Source organism: Oryctolagus cuniculus, chromosome 20 (assembly GCF_964237555.1).
Source record: "Oryctolagus cuniculus chromosome 20, mOryCun1.1, whole genome shotgun sequence".
NCBI classification, from domain to species: domain Eukaryota; kingdom Metazoa; phylum Chordata; class Mammalia; order Lagomorpha; family Leporidae; genus Oryctolagus; species Oryctolagus cuniculus.
Genome location: NC_091451.1, coordinates 17,411,799 through 17,433,520, shown reverse-complemented (window position 1 = coordinate 17,433,520; position 21,722 = coordinate 17,411,799). Strand labels below are relative to the sequence as shown.

The window sequence follows — 21,722 nt, the reverse complement described above, 5'->3', positions numbered from 1 at the left end:
CAATACACAATATATCACATCACAGGTGGTGTTTTACCCGCTATGCCATAAAGCTGGCACCGATGTTTGCTTTTATATCAGAATGAAACTACTGCTAAAAGTATCCACTATTACAGAATTCTCTCACTAAAATTAGTTAAAAACAAAATTCTATGGCGCAGTAGGTTGATCCTCCGCCTGCAGCATCGGCATCTCATGTGGGCGCCAGTTCTAGTCCTGACGGCCCCTCTTCCAATCAAGCTCTCTGCTATGGCCTGGGAAAGCAGTAGAAAATGGCCCAGGTACTTGGGCCCCTGCACTCTCGTGGGAGACCAGGAAGAAGCTCCTGGCTCCTGGCTCCAGATCAGTGCAGCTCTGGCCATTGCAGCTATCTGGGGAATGAACCAATGGAAGGAAGCCCTTTCTCTCGGCCTCTCCCTCTCACTGTCTGTAACTATACCTCTCAAATAAATAAATAAAATCTAAAAAAATAAAAAACCCTCTAAACCTCTAAATTTCTTTCTTCAGTTCTTTGAAAAACATTTCTAAGAAAAACATAAACTTCTATTATCTAAAGAAAGGCCTAAATCTCTCTAAATCATAATACTAGTAAGTTCAGAACTTTAACTGTAGCTCTAAAAGGAAATTTAATTCAAACTTCAACTTTCTCCCATTTACAAAGAAATTACTTAGCATATAATAGATGAACAGAGAAGACTTGTTGAATAACTCTTCCAAGATCTGACAATTAATAACACACACACGGGGCTGGCATTGTGGCGTAGTGGGTTAAACCACCACTTGCGGGCATCCCTTACAAGCGTGCCAGCTGGAGTCCTAGCTGCTTTGCTTCCAATCCAGCTTCCTGCCAATGCGCAAGGGGAAGGCAGCAAATGATGGCTCAAATACATGGGTCCCTGCCACCTATATGAGAGACCAGAATGGAGTTCCTGGCTCCTGATTTCAGACTGGCCCAGCCTTGGCTATTGTGGCCATGTGGAGAACGAACCAGCAGATGAAAAATCTCTGTCAGTCTCTCTCTTTCTCACTCTCTCCCCACCCCTTTTGCTCTGCCTTTCAAATAAATAGCAAAATACAGGACTAGTCAGAAATAGGTTTTTAAATTCTCTTAAGTGTGGGCATGTGAATAGAAAAAACCCAAGATTTGAAAGCCTTCTCTGGGTCTCAGGAAAACCTTAACCCGGCACACCGGGTTCTAGTCCCGGTCGGGGCGCCGGATTCTGTCCTGGTCGCTCCTCTTCCTGTCCAGCTCTCTGCTATGGCCCGGGAGTGCAGTGGAGGATGGCCCAGGTCCTTGGGCCCTGCACCCGCATGGAAGACCAGGAGGAAGCACCTGGCTCCTGACTCCGGATCAGCACGGTGCGCCGGCCACAGTGCGCCAGCCGCAGCAGCCACTTGGCGGGGGGGGGGGGGGGGGGGTGTGAACCAACGGCAAAAGGAAGACCTTTCTCTCTGTCCACTCTGCCTGTCAAAAAATAAATAAATAAGTAATTTGAAATACATTAAAGCAGTTTCCTTTAGTTCCCTTACTTAGAAAAAGTACTTAGCACAATAAATATTACCAAGATATATCTCCTTTGAAATCAAAAAGCAGAACTGTCTAGTGCTTCCTTCTTCTTCAATACAAAATATATATATATTTACTATAGGGCTATTTTCATAATAAACAGCTGCAAGTCTTTGCATCGGAAGTTAAGCAAATGGCCTCTGAATAAAAGAAAGATTCAAATGGGTAAGGGGAAAAGAACACTGAAAAGGACCGGATCAATCGCTAAAAAAGTATCAGGGTACACTGGCACAGCAGGTGAAGACACTGCGTGGGAGGCCCGCATCCCATCTCAGAGCACTACTTCAAGTCAGCTACTTCTGCTTCCAACCCAGCTTCCTGGGAGGCAGAAGATGGCTCAAGTGCTGGGTCCTTAACCCCCATGAGAGACCAGGATGGAGTTCTGGGCTTCTGGCTTTGGCCTGGTCCAGGCTTGGCTGTTGCAGGAATTTGGGGAGTGAACCAGCAGTTAAAACAGATCGATCAATCAGTCAATTGATCTATCTACCTCTCTCTTTCAAGTAGATGAAAATAAACAAACATATAAAAATTTTGTTTAAATAACAGCTCCATGACAGCAAGAATCACATATTCCACAAAGGGCCACTAACTCCTAGAATAGAGCAGAATTTAATGAAGATGGTCTAAGTGAGTAAATTACCCAGGTGGACACACATTCATTTGGTCACCATTAAACAAATCTTTGATAGGCCTACTATATGTAAGCATTCCACATTTTTCCTCCAAGGAAAATTTCACCAAATGCTCTTTTCACCAATATTCCAACCAAAATACTCCCCCCGGTTTTATTAAGAAAGTGAAAAAATATACCTTGTATAACCTAAATTAATTACTATACTACAGAGGCAATTTAATTTCCTCCAACTTCTCTCCTTTGATCATCCTGAACAGACTAATTTTCTGTTCTTTATGCATCCAGAAAATAAACGGGATAAACGGGTGCTATGGCTAAGTAGTCTACCTACACATCTGGCCCACTCCTATTCAAAGGGCAGGTATGGGCAATCAGAAACAACCAGACAGGAGGAATAGGGAAGGTAGTACTCTGTTGAGGGGAAAAATATCACAAGTGACAGATCTTACAACTACTGGTCCTTCTGGAAATCCGTATTATTAAGAATTTTCCTTATCACTGAGCTACAACTGACACAGATGGTGCTGGGCACTAATACCCACTAAGCTATACATCCAACCTTCAACAGATAAATTTAAGGTCCACAGCCTTTGAAGTTTTCCAAAGCTTTTGGATTCAGTATCCGTTGACAGCACTTTGCAGTCAGGAAACGCCAAGCACTATATTGCCAGTTGCCAGCTTCCCATATAGTTTGCCACTTAAGTGACAGAGAGAGACTATCTCCCATCCACTTTTCCCATTCACTTCCCAAATGTCCACAACAGCCATGGGGCTGAATCCAAGTCTCCCACGTGGGTGGCAGTGACCAATTAAGTTGAGTCACCATCAGCTGCTGCCTCCCACAGTGTGCATTAGCAGAAAACTGGAATTGAGAGCTACAGTATCAAACCCAGGCACTCCAATACAGAATAGTCTCAGCCAGCATCTTAACCACTATCCCGAACACCCACTCCTTAACTCATTCCTGAAGGAAATCTCGTCTTCTAAAAAAATTGAAACATTCTTTGAAGTGTTTTGTTACTTCTCTGCTAATCAACATCTGGAACAGCATATTTTAAAAGTAAATGTCACTATACACTTCCTAACTTCAAAACCTAATTCAGGGGACCAGCACTATGGTACAGCAGGTAAAGCCACCACCTACAGCATCCTATTGCGGGTGCCAGTTCAAGTCCCGGCTGCTCCATTTCCAATCCAGCTCCCTGCTAATGTTCCTGGGATAGCAGTAGAAGATGGCCCAAGTCCTTGGGCCCCTGCACCCATGTGGGAGACCCAGAGAAAGCTCCTGGCTCCTAGCTTTGGGTCGGTCCAGCTCCAGCTACTGCAGCCATCTGGGGAGCAAACTAGCAGATGGAAGCGCTCTAGCTCTAACTCTGTCTTTCAAATAAATAAATAAATAAATCTTCAAAAAAAACATATTACAAAGTTACAGTAATCAAAATAGTATGGTACTGACATAAATAACAAATAGTTCAATGGAGGGGGCCGGTGCCATGGCTCACTTGGTTAATCCTCCGCCTGCAGCACTGGCATCCCATATGGGCACCAGGTTCTGTCCCAGTTGCTCCTCTTCCAGTCCAGCTCTCTGCTGTGGCCCGGGAGGGCAATGGAGGATGGCCCAAGTGCTTGGGCCCCTACAACCGCATGGGAGACCAGGAGGAAGCACCTGGCTCCTGGCTTCCGAATGGCGTAGCTCTGGCCATAGCGGCCATTTGGGGAGTGAACCAACGGAAGGGAGACCTTTCTGTCTCTCTCTGTGTCTATAACTCTCTCAAATAAAAAAATAAAAATAAAAAATAAAAAAAACAAACTTAAAAAAATTAGTTCAACGGAAAAGAACACAGTCCAGAATAAGTTCATGAATATATGGTCAAGTGATCTTCAACAAGGGTGCCAAGACCCCCAACAAGGAAAAAAGTCTTTTCAACAAATGGTGTTAGAAAAATGGGTTATCAACACAAGAGAATAAAGTTGGACTCCTAACCAAAAACGGAATAAAACCCTAAACATAAGATCTAAAAGTATACAACACTTAGAAGAAAACATAAGGAAAAGCTTCATGACACTGTATGTGACAATAATCTCTTAGATATGAAACCAAAACACAAGCAACAAAAGGGAAGAAGACAAGGGAGATTACATCTGTGCACAATCAACAGGGTAAAAAGGCAACTTATGGAAGGGGACAAATATTTGTAAATCATAGATATGATAAATCTTTAATACCTACAATATATAAAGAACTCCCAAAAAATAAAAACAAGCAACAGAATCAAATAACCCAATTTAAAAATGGGCAAGATGGGTGTTGTGCCACAGTGGGTTAAGATGCTACTTGGAATCCCATACTGAAGGGTCTGGGATGGAGTTTCAGCTTCATTATGGCTCCAGCCTCCTGCTTATGTACATAAGAGGCAGCAGATGATGGCCCAAGTACTTGGGTCCTTGCCACCCATGGTGGGAGACCTGCATGTTCCAGCTAGCACAGGACTTTAGGGAATAAACCTGCAAATCAAAGATCTCTCCTCTCCTCCCTCTCTCTCTCTCTGTTTCTCCATCACTCTGCCTTTCAAATAAGTAAATATTAAGAAAATAAAAGCAGGCCACAGACTCATATAGACATTTCTGATGTTGTATACAAATGGCCAAAAACCTTACAAAAAGATCCTCAATCTCACTAATCATCAGACAAATGGAAATAAAATCACAGTGAGATATTACCTCATGCATTTTAGGATGGTCACTTAACAGAAAACAAGTGTTGGTGAGAATGTGGAGAGGTTGGAACCCTTGTGAACTATTAGCAGTATTATAAATTGGTACAACCACTGTGGAAAGCAGTATGGGAACTCCTCAAAAAACTAATGCTATTACAAGTGTATGTATGATCCAGTCATCCCACTACTGGGTATATATCCAACAGAAACAAAAGCTGGATTTTGTTCACAGCAACACCACAAGAGCCAAAAGGTGCAAGCAACCCAAGCATCCACCCAGAGACGAATGGATAAACAACTGAAATACTATTCAGCCTTAAAAAGGAAGGATGCTCTGACACATGCTACACTATGGACGACCCTGGAAGCAACTGAGCTAAGTGGAATAGCCAAGTCACAAAAAGACAGATACCATGAGGCCACTCACATGAGAGATTCAGATTTGAAAGATGAAAAATTCTGTAGATTTATTTCACAACAGCATGAATATTCTTAATACTACTGAACTATTCACTTAAAAATGGTTGAGATGATAAACATGCTCTTACCACAGTAAGGGGTGGGGGCTAACATTTAACTACCAAACTGAATAGACACATGCTACGGCCACTGCAGCAACCAAGGCAGTCACCCCTGCCGCTATTGGCCGTCATTTCCAGGCATCGTCCAATCAGCAGGGCTCTGCAGGAGTGGGAGCCTCTCCTCCTTACCCTGCCAAAATGAAGTTTCCACAATTCCCTGCTCAAGGGGCACTTCTACTCAAGGCACACTACTGAGGTATCTTATTGTAAAACACAAATCTCAAAACAATATAAAAGCCACTATGCTGAAAACACAGTGGAGGAGAAACATTAATGGAACCACCTACCAAATTTTTTTTTAAGATTTTTATTTATTTATTTATTTGAAAATCAGAGTTACACGGAGAGAGAGGCAGAGGCAGAGAGAGAGACCTTCCATCCACTGATTCACCCCCAATTGGCCGCAATGGCCAGAACTGTGCCAATCCGAAGCCAGGAGCCAGGAGCTTCTTCCAGGTCTCTGACGTGGCTGTGGAGACCCAAGGACCTGGACCATCCTTTACTGCTTTCCCAGGCCATAGCAGAGAGCTGGATGGGAAGTGGAGCAGCCAGGACACGAAACAGTGTCCATATGGGGTGCCCACACTGTAGGTGGCAGCTTTACCCGCTACACCACAGAGCCAGCCCCCTACCAAACTTCTTTAAACCACCCATCTTCGTCCCTGTCTAGCAGGCACCCCAGACAAGATCCCTAGAGTGCACTTCAATTCTCAAGTACACCCCAAAACCACATCTGACCCAAACCACTGGAAACTACTATTCTAACACACTACCTTGAAAATGGCCTTTGGAATAATCCTACCAAACGTGACTATTAGGCTGAGGTTCTGGAACCTTACACAAGCCTTTTCTGTGAATCCCGCAGTTCTCCACAACCTATCATTTACCACTGGAACATTACTTTGTTGTGCAATTATCTTACCTTGTCTCCTATTACAAAGGATCAGCACTAAGATCCTAATTTAAAAAAAAATAAAATCACATTGAGTCTCTTTGAAGAGTCACAGGTATTTCTCAAACTGCAGGAGAGACAGTGGTTAGGAACCACATTCAGGCTTCCTGACAGGTTTCCCAGCAGCACTTGCTCAGCTTGGCATCAAACCCCCCCTCCACACAGCACTCTTGCTACACATCAGTTACTAAGTACTAAGAAGCTGGACTCCAGCAGAGCACAGGGACAGCCCCTTCTGAGGTCTCTGGTGGAGCAGCCAGAAGTATTATTAGACAAAAGAGCGGCTTTAAGTCAACTCCAAGTAACCCGCACTTCATGGGTAAGAACACGTGTTTTTGGAAAGTCTTCTAAAGACAAGCAGTGTGTTCTTAGAATTGTATCTACAAAGCATACTGAATCTTAAAAAAAGAGTAATTTAAAAATAAAACTTTAAAAAACTTTTTTAAAAAGACGAGCAGTGTGGTTGAGTCAAGTCACAACCCAACCCTCCCCACCAGAGCCTGAGAAGGGACTGACTTTCTTTTTTTCTCTCTAGGTACACACGGGGGAAGTAAGCAATAAAAGTAGCCACATTAGGGGAAAATTTCAGAACACTCTGTTAACTTATAAGAGACACCTCCTCATGAGCAAATTCTCCCTTCTTGACAGGGACACTGTAGTTCAGTCATCAGCTGATTTTCTGACAGCATCAAGAACCAAAAAGAAACTTCCAAAAACAGTCAGTCAATTCTGGGAACTAGGGACTATGAAAGGAATGCAAGGAGCTCACAACTTACCAAACTCGAATTCCTGTCCAGAAAAACAATCTATCAGGTGAAGAAAACGGAACTGGAGAGGTACTACAGGGGCCAAAGAGAGACACCGACCTCAATCAAGTCCTGATTCCAGGACCACTCAGCACACAGCCCCTTGCTTTTTCTCTTGCAATAGCTGTCTTCAGAGCCGGGTACTGATTAAGAAAGTAAACAAGACCCTTAACCACAAAAACAATCAATGACTGTGCCTGTTCACAGCTCCAGTAAAAAGCTTCATGGAAGAAGTAGCAAGACAGAAGAAGAATAACCAAAATTAGCTTCTGTGTCTGTAAAATTCATTTAACCTAGACCTGCCCTAGGTGGGCAAAGGGAGGTGGGAAAAGAAACCAAGGCAGGCAGGGCTGGATGTCCCTTCTACTCCAGCTGCCTGAGTGACCCCTGCGACTCTGCAAACCAGCAACCCTCCCTCCCAACAGCCTCCTGCAGGGCCAGAAAAGGGAAAATGTAACATTATATAATTGCAGGTTCTACAACTTCAAGTGAAGCATACTACAATCCTAATTAGAGGGAGAATCTAGTGAAATGTGGTAAGTAACAAATTAGAAATCTACAGGCTGAAAAAATTCTCACTCTAGACCTGCAGAACCCAGGCAGCCCTGTGGGTGTGAGTGTCGGCACCCCCACGGACACCCCAATGCTTACCCAGTCCAGCAGAGCAAAGCCGGGCTGCCCTCCGGGTCATCTTGGTGTCTGCGCGCTACACCCTTAAGAAAACACTCCTGTTCTCTCTGCAACTATGCTTATCTGACCCACTCCAGGCCCAAATAAAAGGAGAAAATGCATGTGGACTGGTGAGGCTTCCTCAACGCTCAAAAGATCCGCCCTGGTGGTATTCTTGACCCTCGAGATCACAGACCAAATCACACCACCTCAGAGCGTCCCTCACTCAAATCAGCTGTGTTCAGGAGAGCCCGAGCCACAGGAATCTTTCCCATGCTTCTGTGACTCACTCCAGTGCGCATCAAAGGCCCTCCGAGAGAATGAGCTATCATCTAAGCATAATTAACTTATATAATTTTTGAAAAGCAGAGAACCATTATTAAGTGTGTGGGTTTTGTACTTGGTTTTAGTTTTATGGAGTTAGGCATGGAAAAAAACGAAAAGCAAAAATTCAAGGAGGCCAATTTATTTCCCATACTGAAACAGGAGGCGGAAGTACAGTGGATAGAAGGCTGGACTGTCAATCTCAGAGAACACTGGCATTTCACAAAGCTCTGCACAAAGAGCAAAACACCAGTGTGAGAGCAGATGAACAGCGAATGCTCAGCCCTCCCTGGAGGGGGCCCTCACACAGGGCCCTCACCCCACCCCACCCCCGGTATGCTGCTCCTCCCCTGGCTCACACCACTCCAGAAGGAAGGTGGCCAGCTGCTGCCTCAGCCCTCACATAGTCAACAGGAAGCTCCTGTCTATGTCCACCTGCCGGACTCACCTGCAACCCTTAAAGGCAGCTGATGGGGAAAGGCTACAGGTTGCCACTGCTCCAAAAACAAGGAAGCTTTACTACTTTCTCTTGCAAATGGAAATGAATTTAAGGAGGGAGGTAGAGAATTTATTAAAGTTTTTATTAAATTAATAAAATTAAATAAATTTATTATTCAATGAATTCCAGAGAAAGGTAAACTGACTGCCTTTTTAAAGAACATGTAAGTGTTTATGCTCTGAGTTGAATTTAAAAAAGGCGGGGTGAGGGGGGTGCTACAGGCTCTACCATGTAGAAACTTAAATAACTCAAGTTCTTTTTCTAGAACTCTGTAACTTCAGTAACTCCAAAACGTAGTAAGGGAACACTACATCAATGCTATCTCAGAACTTTTCAACCTTACTATAGATTTGCTTTCTGAAGCCATACTGCTCCTCATTCTAGTCACTCAATAAGCACTGAATATGTTAGTGAGGGGGGAGAAGCAGTCGAGTTTAACATAACAAACTCTAAGGAAGAAAACAGCAAGCACAGGAATGCAGAGAAATGCAGAAAGCTGCTCCCAATCTGTCTGATCACTAACTAGTTCTGCAGCCTTCAAAAAGCCACTTCGACTTTCCGACTTTCCGGCCTCAGTCCCCTCATCTAACAAGTGGGAAGGATGGGCCGGGTGACTACACTGCAAATCTCTTCTAGCGCCCACAACCATGAACCTGTTCATCAAAAAGAGAACGCAACTGCAGAAAAGACTTTCTGGTCAGTGCCGGCGCCATGGCGCAGTAGGTTAATCCTCCGCCTGCAGCACTGGCATCCCATATGGGCGCAAGTTCTAGTCCCAGCTGCTCCTTTTCAATCCAGCTCTCTGCTGTGGCCTGGGAGAGCAGAAGATGACCCAAGTCCTTGGGTCCCTGCACCCACATGGGAGACCCAGAAGAAGCTCCTGGCTTCAGATCAGCAGAGCACTGGCCTTTGTGGCCATCTGGGGAGTGAACCAGTGGATGGAAGACCTCTCTCTGTCTCTCCCTCTCACTGTCTGTAACTCTCTCAAAAAAATAAATAAAATCTTTCAAAAAAAAAAGACTTTCCAGTTTACAAGGTACTTTCATACAAGCATTCTCATTCACCCTGGGTGCAAAGCTGGGAAGCAGGTTTCGGCTCAACTCTGCCGAAAAGACACTGATGTTCAGAAAGAGATCAAGCATTTTTAAAGTTCTCCACAGCTGCAAAAAAGCAGAACAGGTATTTGAAACCCAGATCTTCAGGAACCAATACTGAGCTATACTATTTCTTTTTTTTTTTTTTTAAAGATTTATTTTATTTATTTAAAAGGTAGAGTAGAGAGTGAGGGGGATCTTCTACCCACTGGTTCATTCCCCAGTAGTCAGGGCTGGAACAGGCAGAAACCAGGAGCCAAGAGCTTCTTCCGCATCTCCCACAAGGGAACAGGGGCTCAACTAGCTGGGCCATCCTCGACTGTCCCCCCACCAGGCACATTAGCAGGGAGCTGGATCAGAAGTGGAACAGCTGAGATTCAAACCGGCGCCATCTGGGATGCCAGAATCACAGGCAAGAGCTTTACCACTATGCCACAACACAGGCCCCTGGGCTACACTATTTCAGTTTTTAAAGTATGCTAAAATTTAAAAATAATTGCCTACTATGTAAAACTTTTATGGTAGCATCAAAGTATAAGAGCAAACCAGGAAAAGTCACTGCAACCAGCCCTACTGGATACCCTAAGTTTTAGGGGCCAACAGCGCTCTTGCTCATGACCGGAGTCACAGCAACCAACACTGCACCTCCCAAAGAGGGGTACTCAATATTGTTTACCTCACCACAAACCTCAAAAGTTTAGGAATACAGCAATGATGTGTTAGAAACATTTTGTGAATTTGGTGATGTGACACAAAGGGAGGAGAGCCGCATGATCTATCAGAGCTCTAAGCTCTCTATTACAGGGAAGAATCCGTTTTCCTCCAAGGCCAATCTGGTCAGTGAAGCAAAAGACTCCAATCTGAGATGTCACTTGAAAACTTTCAAGATATTCATGCTTCATTAGTGTGTTGACACTGACCTACAGAAACGGTACTACCAGTCTCAGGACTGAGAAGAGACATACAATCATTATTAATTATCACAAACTCTCCAGTGAGTTGGACCGAATCAGGGTTCTGTATTCACCTTTTCAGCTCTCTTCAGGCTCCTGTTTCATGCTGAAAGGTATTTTTTAAAGACTTTATTTAGGGGCCAGCATTGTGACATAGGGAGTTAAGCTACCACGTGCAACACCAGGCACTAGACCAACTCCTGGCTGCTCCACTTCAGATCCAGCTCCCTGCCAATGACCTGGGAGAGCAGCAGAAGATGGCCCAAGTGCTCAGGCCCCCGCCACCCACGTGGCACACTGGGATCAAACTCCTGGCTCCTGGTTCCTGGCTTCAGCCTGGCCATTGCGACCATCTGGGGAATGAGCCAGTGATCAAAGATCTCTCTGTCTCTCCCACTCTCTCTCCCTAACTCTGCTTTTCAAATAAATAATTTTTTAAAAAAGACTATTTAAAAATTAAAACCTCAACTTCAGATAGAACAATGTATGTTATGCACATCTCAACTCAAGATCCCTGAAAGCCTATAAAACTGTCAATCACAGGCAATCCTCCAATATCTGACCTCAATAAAGTTACTAGAAACTGTTTTCAAAAATTGCTTTCTAGGCCGGCTAATCCTCCACCTGCGGCGCCAGCACCCCGGGTTCTAGTACCGGTTGGGGCATCGGATTCTGTCCTGGTTGCTCCTCTTCTAATCCAGCTCTCTGCTGTGGCCCAGGAAGGCAGTGGAGGATGGCCCAAGTGCTTGGGCCCTGCACCCCCATGGGAGAGCAGGAGGAAGCACCTGGCTCCTGGCTTCGGATCGGATTGGCGCAGTGGGCCAGCCGTAGCAGCCACTTGTGGGGTGAACCAACGGAAAGAAGACCTTTCTCTCTGTCTCTCTCACTAACTCTGCCTGTCAAAAAAACTGTTTTTCAAAAAAAAAATAATAATAATAATCAGGGTAGGGGGATGATATCAACTTTACACAAGTAATCCAAAGTAAATACAAAGCCCAGAAAACATCAGTGAAAGGATGGGGGTCAAAAAGAGTTAAATGAATCTCAACATGTAATTTAGTGAGGTGCTCTGGACCTATCCCCAAGAGCTTGAGTCTCCCCACAATGAAATCGCGACTACCTGCTGCCCAACACTTCACATCGAAAACGTTCAGGAACCAGAGGGCTCATTTCAAACTCAAAGAGCAACACCAGGAACCACAGAGATGCTAGCAACAGCAGCACCTACTGACAGTCTTGAGCCACTGGCCAAACTTGCTCTCAGTCAACTGCAGAAACCTATTGATGGTCAATTTCAAGAGTCCTTTACTTACGCATTAACGAGATTAAGAAAATAAGTGTCAGGGACATAAAAGCATTCATCCCGCCGCAAATCTCATATTCTGCCCCTAAACAATGTGCAAACCATCACCCAAGTCATTTTTAAATGCACACTTAATTGCTAATGCCTTAGTATAAATAATTTATTCCATGAGGAAAAATGCTTTCATATTAATATTCTCAGCTAATAACTAGGATGTCATCTAACAGCTGGACACATCGGTGACCGTGAACTGCTTTCCTTAAACCTTTTAACTCAGACTACTGCTACTGCCCCTGTTCCATATTAACCAATCAGCTTCTTTTCATCCGGGTAAAGGTACCTTAATTGCAGCTTTCAAAAAATGAAAAAGGGAAAAAGCCAAGCCGTTAAATCCAGGATTACATAGAAAATTAATAGTTACTAAACCGGCTGCGGGAAGCCATCCTGTAGGGCTTAATCTTGTACTTTTCCCAAAAATTCAGCGCCTTGTGTGAGCACACGGGAGAAAGTTGACACTTCAGCTCCCACAGAGCACCAGTATAAAAACAATGGCTTTAAGAGCCTGAGTCAGTCTCAACATGAAAGGCTTGCTTTATAGAGGAACCGCCAACCCCGGTCCATCCAGATAGACCTGGAACCTGCGGAAAGCCGACACCTTCGCTCCGAAATCTGCACCGCATCACTGGCTCCACTTTAGAAACAGAATCCCCTGGCAGGTAGTAACCGCGTCGGCGAGTGCTGCCTCCAGAAACCGACCGTCGAGAAAAGTGAAATCTGTGACAGACAAACGCGGTCGGGAAGCCGGAGCAGCCGGCAATCCCGCTCCGCACCGCCTTCCCGGAGAGTGAGCTACTCCCCATGCCCCTCTCCTCTCCACGCGGCGAACCCCGATGAAATGTCAACCTGCCCGACGCGTCTGCAAACGCCGAGGAGCGATTTAAGAGCCTCGCGGTTTTCCTTTAAGGTCAGGCGACGAGTTGGCAACAGACGGAGCGAGGGAGGAAAAGTTCTTTCTGCAGCACCCTCACGCCTCCCCAGCCCCCTCACGGGTCACTGGCTCCCAGGAGAGCAGGTTACAGCATCCCGGGATTTCACTCCCCGACAGCGAAATTAACCACCCCCGGGCACCCCGCCGAACCTCTCCCTCTCCCACGATCAACCCGCGCGGCCTGTCCCCGCCAGCACAGCCTGCAAAGCGCTCACCCAGGTGACCCAAGGGCAAGGGTCGCGCGGCGGAGCCGCAAGCGGCAGGGTGGGCGCAGCAGAACACACGGCGGCGCGGGTATGCGGGCCTCCCGCACAGCCGCCTGCACCGGTAGTTGTGCAGATCCGGATTCCGAGGTGCGTGCGTGCGCGCGCGCCGGGCGCGGGGGAGACAAGACTCGCCCCCGCCAGGCTGCGCGGCATCAGGACGCCGCCGACTCGGAAATCCAACTTTACCCGGCCTCCCCCGTGCCTCGCGCCGGACCCCGGAGCCGGCCCCGACCACAAGCGGAGCAGGACGCGGCCCGCAGCCCAACCCCACTCCCGGGCCCGGAACCCCGGGCGCCTGGGGGGCCACTTACCGCTCCGCCCGGCCTCCTGGGGCCGCCGCGCGTCCGGGGCGCGTCCGCCGCGCGCTCTCCCTGGGGAGAAAGAGAAACCGCGTAGACGGTCGGTGCGCGCTCCCTCGCCGCCGCGTCTGCGGAGAACGGCGGGCGCCCCGCGCCGCGCGGAGGGAGCCCGGGGCAGGCGGGGGCGGAACCGGCACAACTCCCGAGGCCGGCTCCGAGGGGGACGCGGAATGCGGGCTGGCGAGCCGGGGGCGGGCGTGCCCCCCAGTCCCCAGGCATCAACTATTGTCTAGGCGCCCGGGCCCCCGTTCGCGCCGCCCCCGAGGCTCGGGGCCCCCCATTGCCGCCCGCCAGCACCCGGGAGAAAGCGCTGAGGGGGCGGCCGAGGTCCGGAGGCCCGGGGTGGGCGCGCGCGGGGGGCGGGGGGGGCAGGGGAAGTGCGCGCCGCGTGGGGGAGGGGACAGGTAACTGCCGGCGGGGGGAGGAGATGGGGAGGGCGCCTCAGAGGCAGGAGGAGACGCGGTGGCTGGGGGCGGCCTCTGGGACCCGCACCTGGCCCTCCCCGGAGACCCTCCCTCCCGGGCACTCGGCACCGCACTGACTTTCCGCTCTCTCGCTCGCGCACGCACTGAACTCGCTCACAAAGTTGCCGGCAGTGGCGGCGCGGCGCTCGCCCTTCTCCTCCCCGCCCCATTCCTTCCCCTCCCTCTCCGCCTCCCTCTCCTCCCCCCACCGGCCCCAGTCTCCAGTGAGATCACCGCAGGGCGGCTCCGCGCCGCGCTCAAATCTCGCGAGAGCGGCGGCAGCTCCGCGCGGGCGGCCGGGGGAAGTGGAAGAAGTCGGAGGAGGGTGGGGGACCGCGGGACTCCTGGTTGCCGTGGCGACGGCAAAGCCCTGGATTCCGGGCTCCTGCGGGGAGCGGAGGCAGCGGACGTGGGTGCAGGGTTCAACCTGCGCCCTCCCTTACGCGACTTCCTAGCGGAGGGGAAAGCGAGGGCCGGAGTCCGCGGGCGGAGTTTTAGAAACCTGTGGGAGAAGGCCGTGTGTGCAGGATCGGCGCCGTGATTTCTGGCGAGTTTCGCCAAAGGAAGCTAATTTGGGGCGGTCTCAGGCCGTGAGAAGCCAGTGCGCCCCGGCTTCCAGCGTGCATCTCCGAGCTTCCAGCCTTCCTGTCGAGTCTCGTCCACGCCCGCAACCCATCAGACGGGGCTTTGGCAGGCTGGCGTGCGCGTCTCCACACTCAGCAACTCCGCAGGCTCGGTGCTTAGCAGGAGTTAGGGGTCTGACGGGGGAAAAGTGCGGCCGACTGTCCCCGAGGGGCCGCCATGCTGCCCTCGCGTCCCACCCTGCTGGGTCGATGGTAGAGTCCGTCGTTACTGCACTCTTCAGTCCACACTGTCTTCAGTCAATGGCTATAAGCCCTTCTTTCCCCACCTTCGTCTCTTAAATCTCTGGAGGGGAGGCACAAGCATTTCTTGTTAAAAAAGCACTTAGTATCCTCAGATGCTTTGATAGCTGTTCCGGAATGCTGTTAAGGGTGAAGGTGAAATCTTTCCATCATGTTTCTAACTGTAGAAGCATTTCTGGGGCGGTGTAATACACTTACTGCCTAACTAAAGTGGATATGTAAGTAGAAACTGAGCGTTAATAACCATTAGATTTCAAGATGGATGAGTAAAAGCTTCCATGGTATTTTAAAAATAGATTGCATCCCCATACCTTAATATGGGGAAACCCTCATTTAAATCAGTCCACAGTTAGAATTTAAAATTTCATGGACCCAAGCAAGTGAATGCTAAGCTGTTAAGACTCTTCTGGGCTACTCGCAAGCTTAAATCGTATGTCAATGAAAGGTTTTATAATCAGAAATCTAAGTGATACAGTGATTCAAAAGCACAAGTACAGTTTGAGTTCTTGTGTGCCTCTGTAATTGATTTTCCTTGAAGTTACTTAATCTTTCCAATTCTTCTGTTAAACGAGGGGGTAGCCCACATGTTAGGTTATTATAGGTTTAAAATTGTATAGTTTTGGTTTTTGTTTTTGTTTTTGTTTTTTTTTTCACAGGCAGAGTGAGAGAGAGAGAAACAAAGGTCTTCCTTTTCCATTAGTTCACCCTCCAGTGGCCACTGTGGCCTGGCGCACCGCGCTGATCCGAAGCCAGGAGCCAGGTGCCTCTCCTGGTCCCCCATACAGGTGCAGGGCCCAAGCACTTGGGCCATCTTCCACTGCACTCCCGGGCCACAGCAGAGAGCTGGACTGGAAGAGGAGCAACCAGGAGAGAACCGGCGCCCTGAATGGGACTAGAACCCAATGTGCTGGTGCCGCAGGCAGAGGATTAGCCTATTGAGCCACAGCGCCAGCCTAAAAGTCTATAGCTTTTGAACTGTAAAAGTTCCCAAATAGAGGCCAGCATTGTGGCACAGCGGATTAGGCTACCAGCTGTGATGCTGCATCCCATGTGAGCACCAGCTCACATCCTGGCTGTGCCACTGCCCATCCAGCTCCCCACTAATGCATCTAGGAAGGCAGCAGATGATGCCCAAGTGCTTGGATCTCCAGCACCCAAGTGAGAGACCTGCGTGGAGTTCCAGGCTCCTGGCTTCTACCAAGCATTGAGGCCATTTGGGGAGTAAACCAGCAGATGGAAAATATATCTCTCTCTCTGTCTCTCCCTCTCTCTCTGTAACTCTGCCTTTCAAATAAATAAGTAAATCTTTAAAAATATCCAAAAATAACAGTGCTTTTTACATCAGTTTTACAGTGTTTCATTTTATAGTATGTCTGTTTCACTGTTTGTCTACATATTGATCTTTTTTACATTGACAGTTTTATTTTAAAGTCCCTCTTGTCTCAACTACAAAAACAAAATATTGACCATGCTACAGTAATTTCAAAGGGAATCCATTGTTCATGATTTGTTCCTACACTAACTCAAAACAGATTCCTTGTTATTTAATAAATACACTAATTCAAACCAAAGACGCAAACTAAATACATCCACACTCCTGCCAAGATAACTGTAAAAAGAAAGGAAGGAAGGAAGGGCCTTGGATTTGCAGGCTGGCGTGGTTAATATCATGTTTGTACAGAGAAACACAATGGAACATCACCAGCAGCCCTGGGAGGCTGCTTTAAGGAAGCACCTTTTGTAACACAGCCTGGTGTTATAAATCAGTTGTTGATCATTTGTTCTGGCTTAACTTTTAACCTAGTTAAAAGCCTTAAAGGGTGGCTGCCAATCTGTATGCACCAACACAATACAGTATCAGGGCCTCTTGTTTTATGACTCCCAGAATACTTAATACAAGTGCCAGTCAGATCCATTCGCTTTCTTCAGTGCTTCTTATGAGGCTCAAGAGATGGGCGTTGGCAGCAGATTACAAAGCTGGTTTCCCTGCTCTTCAGGTGTGGTAGAAGAGTAGAAATTGTCCCAGGGCTCTTTCAAGGCCGTGGGCTACTATGTGCCCCTTACTGGTGGCAAAACATTCCTGCCTCCGTGTTGCTGATGGAGATAAAAAGAAAAACCCACAAGCCAGGTTTCCAACTGCACCTTCTCTGGGTCCAGCATTCCCAGTTGCGTCCTCTCTGGTGTTCCTGGAGTTTCAAACTAGCAGACAAGAGGCAGCAGAAGGAACGAGGGAATCGACTGCCAGGCAGAGATTAGATCTCAACCCACTGTCTGCCCACGCCCTCTCCTGGCTCCTCTACTCATGCCTACTCAACACACACACACACACACACACACACACACAGGTTATGTAACCTTTCCCAGTGACAAGGAGAAAATCTGATTTTTTACCATGTTACTCTCTCTACTTGCTTATTTGTTACAACATAAGTTCATTTCCTTCTAGTTATTCATTTCTACTCAACCCAGTACCCAACACATCAAATATAGGATGAATTTTGACACAGAGGAAAACCGAGCAAGGATATTTTATGTGTGTTTTTCCTGTTACAGACACTAATTCATGCTTCCACATAATACTCTTAAAATCTAGTTTCTCGGGGACAGCGTAGTACCGGCATCCTACACGGGCACTGGTTTGAGTCTTGGCTGCTCCACTTCCTATCAGCTCTCTGCTATGTCCTGGGAAAGCAGTAGTCCTTGGGCTCCTGCACCGGCGGTGGGAGACTCAGAAGAAGCTCCTAGCTCCTGGTCAGTGCAGCTCTGGCCATTGCAGCCATCTGGGGAGTGAACCAGCAAATGGAAGACCTCTCTCTCTCTCTCTCTCTCTCTCTCTCTCTGTAACTCTGCCTTTCAAATAAATGAATAAATATTAAAAAAAAAAAAAAATCTAGGGTGCCAGTGCTGTGGCGCAGCAGGTTAAAGCCCTGGCCTGAAGCACTGGCATCCCATATGAGCACCGGTTCTAGTCCCAGCTGCTCCTCTTCTGATCCAGCTCTCTGCTTTGGCCTGGGAAAGCAGTAGAAGATGGCTCAAGTCCTTGGGCCCCTGCACTCATGTGGGAGACCTGGAAGAAGCTCCTGGCGCCTGGCTTCAGATAGGCACAGCTCCAGCCATTGCGGCCATCTGGGGAGTGAACCAGTGGATGAAAGACCTCTCTCTGTGTCTCTACCTCTCTCTCTGTAACTCTGTCTTTCAAATAAATAAAATAAATCTTTAAAAAAAACTCTAGTTTCTCCATCCTGTTATCTTGCAGTTCAGAAACTTCCTGTTAAGGTTCTACAAGGCATTCCTAACATATTGAGAAAGATGACTCTGGAACATTAAAAATGTCCAGAGCACCCTCAAATTCATCTAAGATTAAATGGTACTCACTGTTGTTGCAATTTAGGGTTTTATTGTTTTGGAACCATGTGAGGTAACTCTGCCTGAACACTGGATTGCTTAGAACAATCCCAATCTTCAGCAGGATTACAGAGAGAGGAGAGACAGAGAGATCTTCCATCTGTTGGTTCATTAGCCACAATGGTCAGTAATGGGGCAGACTGAAGCCAGGAACCTGGAGCTTCATTCAGGCCTCCCACATGAGTGCAGGGGCCCAAGTACTTGGACCATCTTTTGCTTCCTTCCCAGGTCCATTAGCAGGGAGCTGGATTGGAAGCGGAGCAACTGGGGCTTACCTGGGATGCAGGCATTGCAGGTGGTAGCTTAACATACTACACCACAAGGACAGGACCAGTAGTATTTATTACAAATTTAAAATAGTAACTACTCCCGGCATTTTGTGGTGCAGAGTTAAACAGCCACCTGCAATGCTGGTATCCCCTATGAGAGAGTTGGTTCAAGTCCCAGGCGCTCCATTTCCCATCCGGGTCCCTGCTGATGTGCCTGGGAAAGTAGCAGAAGACAATCCAATTGCTTGGGCCCCTGCAACCCACATGAGAGACCGGGTTGGTGTTCGTAGCTCCTAGGTTCTGCCTGGCCGAGCCCCTGTTGTCACAGCCATTTAAGAAGTGAATCACCAGATGGAATATCTTTCTGTCTCTCCCTCTCTTTGTCACCTTGCTTTTCAAATAAATAAGATATTTAAAAAAAAAATAGTAATTACTGGAACAGACAGCCTAGCAGTTAAGATGCCAATTTAGGGTGCCCATGACCCACATCAGAGTACTTGGGTTAAATGCCCAGCTTCAGCTCCTTACTCTGGCTTCCTGCTGGTGTAGACCCTGGCTCAAGTAACTGTGTTCCTGCTACCCACTTGGGAGACCTAGATTGAGTTCCTGGCCCTGAGCTTCTCAGCCTCAGCCATTGTGGGCATTTGAGGAGTTCACCAGCAGATGCAGGTCGAAACACTCTCTCGCTCTTTCTCTCTCTCTCTCTCTCTCTCTCTGTCCATCTCCCCTCTGACTTTCAAATACTTTGTTTAAATAATTAAAGCACCAACTACTTCATTACCAATTAACACTCTGCATTAATCAACACAAAGCCATTATACTTCCCTGTATATTCTCTTGCTCTTAAAAGGACTATTTCACACCCTCTCCTCCATAAAACCACTGCTATTAGTCAGAGCTGATGGCCTGACTTCTTTTGTTGGTAAAGTAGCAGGAATGAGAAGCAAAGTGAGAAATGAACTCACACTCCCTCCCTACCACTCTAGCTACCAGCCTACCTGCATCTGTCTACGTACATGCTTCCACACTTTCTGTCACTCAGGATGAACTCTGAGTCTCTAAGCAAGACTAAACTCTCCACCTGTGTACTTGTCCCATTGCTTCCAACTCAGGGACACTGACTCAGCAATTGTCCCTTCTGTGGCTTGCACCAGCAAATTTTCCTCCTCTGTTGAATCACCGCTGAGAGCTTCACACGCATGCTGTAATATCTGTCATGGTAAGAATTAAACTGTTTCTCAGATTCTGTATCTCCCTCTGTTTCACTTTACAGTTGGAGGTTGCAAAAGGCTCTACCATCTCCACCATCTTTAGTTCCTCCCCTTCCATTCTGCTGCACCCACTGAGCAGCGTTTTACCCCCATTAGTCCACAGACACAGTTCTTCTTAGGGGCGTCAGTGTTCACCTCATTGTCAGCCTTGGTGCTCAGCTCCCATCCTCACCTGGTTGGACTCCTCAGCAGGAGGAGGTTGGTCACGTTCATCCTTGAAACTTTCTTCACTTGGCCTCTGGGCAAAGAGTCTATCCTGGTTCTTCTGCTACTTCCTGGTCCTTCCAGTCTTGGGTCTCTAAACACAGGAGGCTCCAGGACTCGGTCCTGGACATGTATTTGCAGTTTCCTCTCATGCCATGGTGATAGCTTACCAATCTGATGTTTTTAAATATCAGCTGTACATTGAATACTGCCAACTTCATATCTATAGTCCAGTTATGTCCCCAAACTCCAGCCTCATATATCCATCTCCTACTCAACATCTCCAGTTGTCTGTGCACTAGGTATGATAAGCATCAAGCATTCTCCCCCCGAAAAAGCCTGTGCTCTTCTGAACTCCAGGTATTCCCTGAAACAAGTTTGCTGTTACAGTCTCCCCCATGTCAGTGAAGGTACCCTCCTAAAGGTTGAGAGCTTTTTGCTCCAAGCAAAAGTCTTAGAAACATCCTTGACTGCTCTTTGTCACATCCCATAGCCAAATCATACACAGATTTCCTTGGCTCTTCTTCAGAATAAGTGCAGAGTCCAGTCACTCTCCACCCACTGTGGCTCCACCTCTCTGACTGGGCCATTTCCCACCTGGATTATCTAAACAGTCTCCCCACTGCTTTCCCAAGCTGGCTTCCTGGCTCCTTCCCTATCCTCCAGTAATTTATTCAACACAGGATCCAGAGTGCGGAGCCTGAGTAAGTCACTTCTCTGCTCAGAAACCTTCCAGGGCTTCTTATCTCAGAGAAAAAGCTCAAGTACCTACTCAGGCCAGAGAACTGCACACAGTCATTCCTTATCATCCAAGGGAGATTGGCTCCAAGATGCCTTGGGAATATCCAAATCCACAGATGCCCAAGTCTCTTATAAATGACAGGGGACTGTTTGCATATTACTTATGGATGTGCTCCCATATCTTATAACATCTAATGCAATATAAATGCCATATAGACAGGTACTCTGCTGTATTGCCTAGTGTATAGAGACAAGGACAAAAGTCCATGCATGTTCGGTACAGATGCGATTACAGATAGCAAACACAAGTCTGTGCTTGGTTGAATCCAAGAGTGCAGAACTGGTAGAGACTGAGGACTAACTACTGTATTCTCTGACTCCCCTTCCCTTCCTGTCTCCCCTCCCTCTTTCCACCACCACAGCCACGCTGGCATCTCCGCCACTTCTTTCTTTTAAGATTTATTTATTTATTTATTTATTTATTTATTTATTTATTTAAAAGAGAGCGAGTGAGTCAGAGAGACCCTTCTATCTGCTGGTTCACTCCTCAGATAGCCACAATGGCCAGGGCTGGGCCAGGCCAAAGCCAAGAGCCTGGGACTCCATCTGGGTCTCCCACACAGGTACAGGGGCTCAAGGACTTGGGCCCTCTTCCACTGCTTTCCCAGGTGCATTAGGAGGGAGCTGGATTGGAAGTGGAGTGGCCAAGACTCTAACCAGTGCCCATATGGGATGCAGGGTTGCCGGCCATGGTGGAATGGACTGCACCACA

The 21,722-nt window shown here is 47.5% G+C and overlaps 2 protein-coding genes across 23 annotated transcripts in view; one reads left to right on the top strand and one right to left on the bottom strand.

The window, feature by feature from the left end:
- SIPA1L1 (signal induced proliferation associated 1 like 1) overlaps positions 1 to 14,388 on the bottom strand; it is a 429,087-nt gene extending 414,699 nt beyond the window's left edge. For 10 of the 17 annotated variants that reach the window (XM_051826282.2, XM_051826275.2, XM_051826274.2 and 7 more), the window contains exons 1-2: positions 14,255 to 14,388; positions 13,665 to 13,724 (exon numbers count right to left, since the gene is read on the bottom strand). The gene's annotated coding sequence lies outside the window, so the exon portion shown is untranslated. Of the gene's footprint in view, positions 1 to 12,439; positions 13,214 to 13,302; positions 13,437 to 13,664; positions 13,725 to 14,204 lie in introns of those variants that run through there. The other 7 variants (XM_070065185.1, XM_051826283.2, XM_070065189.1 and 4 more) reach the window with 4 other exon arrangements.
- The window catches only part of LOC108175891 (serine/threonine-protein kinase MARK2), a 657,969-nt gene that overhangs the window by 496,380 nt on the left and 139,867 nt on the right, over positions 1 to 21,722 (top strand). The window lies entirely within an intron of this gene.